Here is a 4,225-nt window from a genome sequence, read left to right on the forward strand (position 1 = left end):
CCATTGCGTCAGTGCTTCGAAAAGCAAGTCCTGGGCACCAGCGCAATGATTGATGTTCGCTTGAAGGATTTGCAATGGGCGTCTATCCATGATTGGTGTCCATTACTTCCTCTCGTCGGGTTAATGACCGAGCCTCCGTTGAAGCTTTAGCTCTTTTGTTGCGTCCCTTCTTCGGAGGGGCACATCCTTTGCCGCCAATTGTATGGTCTGCTTTCCTACCCGCTTCTGCGCATACTACGCAGTGGGGCTTGGCCGTGCAGTCTGAGGACTTGTGCCCGGCTTGTCCACACCGGAAACACAACTGGCTTCTATCTATCTCCGAGGTGCACCGCTGTCCCATGTGACCTATCTCGAGGCAGCGGTAGCATTTCATGGTACGCTTTTCCAGGAGTTTGACTCGCGCCGAGCTCCATCCTACAAGCAGGCGACCCGCAGCCACCAAGGTGCTAGCGGCAGCCGCGGGACATTGCACCCACATTGTCCCAGTGCCTCCTGGACCTTCACGAACGTCACCCCCTTTGACATGTTCCGGGGAACAACCTGTCCTGGCTATAACAGCTGCCAGTACCGCTTCCTTCGTCACCGAATCGTCAAGGCCTGAGACACGGATGTCCATGCATTTGACGGGTCGAGCGACTCTTGCAGTTCCGGCGAGGACGCCACGTAGCTTTTCAGCAAACTGGTCCGCCATTTCGCTTGTCGCGGTGATGGGGAGCTCCATAATCTGGGCCCCAGTTGCTGCCCGTCTTACTCGAACGCCCTCAGTTAAACCGAGCTCCGCCAAGTTAATTTCTTGACGGGCTTTGGTTATGACATCCTTGTATGTTGCACCATGCTCAACTGCGTCGTGCTGCAGGGTTATCACCACCGCAGCAGTAGCAGGAGCCGTGGTCCGTCTTCTGCGGTTCCTCTTTCTGGGTTTTGGCTTTTGAGAGGCTTTTGAGGCCTCTCTTGGCCCATCCTTTGTCGTATCCGAGTTCGTCGCATCCGAGTTCGTCTTGTCCGGTGTCTTTGTCTTCTTTCCCTTTCTTCTAGCCACTACGTTCCAGCCTTCTTCAGATGTAGAGGGACCGGGAATAGCAGTCGCTAATGCGGCCGGCGGTTGTTCTGCCGGTTTCTCCTTTTTCTGTTTCTTCCTACTTGCTGTCGCCGTGGGAGCCGTGGTGGCTGCCTTCTTGGAGGGCCCAGCTTGTGAAAGGGCGGGCCAATTCTCATCCAAATTTGTTTCAGCATTGCCGTTCTTGTTTTTGTCTGCTGCCAGTGGCGGTCTGAGCCGCTTTGCTGGGAGCAGACGGTCCTGCAATCCGTCGATGCGCGCATTAATCATGTTTGAGGTTCTCTCCATTATAGAACGGGAGAATTCTTCAAACATGGCCCATATTCCCGCGACTGTCAGTTTCTCCTGGTCATCTTGTTGCGGTGGCCTTGATGGCGCCTCCTGCGCCTGGCTCACCTTCTCCCGTAGCAGTGCTATCTCCTCTCGAAGGCGGATGTTCTCAGCCTCGAGTTTTAATGTGTCCTCGCACTTTAATAGCACGGACCATTTTAATAATCTCCAGACCTTGTTCCCCCATCACTTTGAGTTTGGTGGCGGCCGGGAGCTTCTCAAGTGCCTCTTGCTCCGCCTGTTTTTTTGCAGCTTGAGCTGCTTGTCGCTGGGCTTTGTGAGTTGCCTCTGCGACTTCTTTTTCCTCTTGCAGCCGGAGGTCCTCGTATTCGAGTTCAATATAACTCCGTCTCGCTGCAGCCATGCCCACATACTGCCCTGTCGTAGGGGGACGCCCTCGCCCTCTTTTGGCGGGCTTTTTCTGTCGTGTTTCGGAGTGAATGGATCTCTCAGAGTCTCCATTATCTGATTCAGACAGCAATAATCTCCGCTTGCCCGTTACACTACTTCCAGCTCTATCGCGAGACGATGTGCGAGAGCTGCCGGCTGTTCTCATTGTGTTGACGGAACAGTCGGAATCGTCAAGTCTTTCCAAAAGCACCATCGGTGTATGTTGCGATTGCCTTGAGTCGTCATTTAGGGATACTGAGTCCGTTTCCGGTGCGGTTATGTGCACCAGCCTCAAACTGTCACGCGTCACCGCGCCCACCTCCGAACTACTCGCCGCAGTAGCGGCCACCTCTTCACACGCATTGTCGGCACCCCCCGTATACGTGGGCCAGACTCCTGGTAGTGAGCCAGGAGTGCGGGATTCTCCAACAGAGTTGGTACCCGCCCGGGGACTTATTTTTACAAGGCGTTCTTCCATCTTCGATCATTGAGGCTGATTCTGGCCTGACCAATTAGGGGTGGTTCTGCCCCAGTGCCCTTGCGACGCAGCCGCCCGCTCGCCACGCAACCCACGGCCGGGCACCAGAACCCTGGTTTGGGGACCCACGGGTCCATCCATCACACAAACACTCACTGATAGCATACACATACAAGCACACGCTGGTGTAAAGAAGGAACAAATAAAGGAAAGACAGGGAGAAAAGATGATGAAAAGACAGAATAGATAAAATATAATAAGCAAAACAAGAGTACTAATAAAAAGGAGAGAAAGATAGAGACAGACCGGCGATCAGCCACCCCGAGTACCTCACCCCGTGTAAAAGGCGGGGTGGCGTACCCAGGGGCCCAGGGATACCAACTAGGAGGAACCGGTTCCACCCCCAGTCCATATCACGCCTTACGAGTTGTGCGTCAACTGATTGCTGATGAAGGCGATGATTTTCCCGCTGCTGTGTTAGCAGCTTCTAAGTCTTTATTTATGGACGATATCGTTTGTAGCGTTTTAGACACTCCGCGCGCAATTTCGCTTTGTGAAGAGCTTATTCAGCTTTTCAAGCGAGGCCAATTTGATCTTGTCAAATGGACGAGTAATTCAAAGGAGGTTCTCGCACACTTATCTGATTCTCATAAGGCTTCACCGGACATTGAGTTCGATAAGTCCATTCCGCATAAGGTCCTTGGCTTGCGCTGGGACAGATCGCAAGATAGTTTTCGCTTTGACGTCGCACTGCCTGATGCGAAGTGTACCAAACGCATAATGCTGTCCACAATAGCTCGACTTTGGGACATAATGGGTTTTGTGGCTCCCACCATTTTGTACGCCAAGCTCTTGATAAAAGAGCTTTGGTTGGCAAAGTGTGAGTGGGATGACGCACCTCCTAAACATATAGTCGCAGCCTGGAAGCAGTTTTGCAGCGAGCTTCCCAAGCTCAATCAAATTATTATACCGCGTCACTTAGGATTAGTGGATGGATGCAGTGTTAATTTAATAGGTTTCGCTGACGCTAGCGAAGGCGCTTACGGCGGAGTAGTGTATATGCAAGTCCGCAATGGCTGTAACTATTCTGTGCAATTAGTTTGTGCCAAGTCTAAAGTCTCGCCAGTCAAAACCATTTCGATTGCAAGACTTGAATTGTGTGCAGCCCTTCTGCTGTCACAATTGCTTCGCAAGGTCAAGGACACAGTTTCGGCCCACTACCCCATTAATAATATTTTCGCTTTCACTGACTCCAAGATAGTACTTGCTTGGATTTATTCTTCTCCGCATCGCTGGCAGACTTTTGTCGCCAATCGCATTACCAAACTTATAGAGTTTGTTCCCCCCACTTGTTTTAATCACGTCCCGGGTATTGAAAACCCCGCTGACTGCCTGTCTCGTGGAATCCCTCCAATGGCCCTTCTCGATCATCCCTTATGGAAACGTGGTCCACCCTGGATTAGCCATGATCCGTCAGAGTGGCCCATTGAACCCTATAGAGAGAATACAGAAGTTGAGGACGTACCCGAGCAAAAAATTGTCTCTCATCCCGTGGTCGTTGATGTTGCGCATTCCCCGTTTTATACACTCGCACAGCGCATATCATCTTGGTCTAAGTTGTTACGCGTCATCGTTTATGTCTGCAGGTTTCTTAGGAAACTACCTAAAGGAACTTTTGTTTCAATATCCGATCTGGAATACGCAGAACGCAAATTATTATTATCCGTACAGGCTGTTCATTTTAATAATGATATTCAAAGTTTAAAGAATAACTTACATGTTTCCCCCGCTCTTCTTAAACTTAAACCGTTTCTCGATGAGAACGGTATAATACGCGTCGGTGGTCGTTTGTCAAATTCAGACGAGCCTTATAACTATAAGCATCCGTGCATTCTTCCGCGTCATGATCATGTAGTCAATCTTCTTGTAGAATTTTATCACAAAAGGCATCTTCATGCCGGTCCAGAGCT

Source organism: Aricia agestis, chromosome 9, assembly GCF_905147365.1.
Source record: "Aricia agestis chromosome 9, ilAriAges1.1, whole genome shotgun sequence".
Lineage (NCBI taxonomy): Eukaryota > Metazoa > Arthropoda > Insecta > Lepidoptera > Lycaenidae > Aricia > Aricia agestis.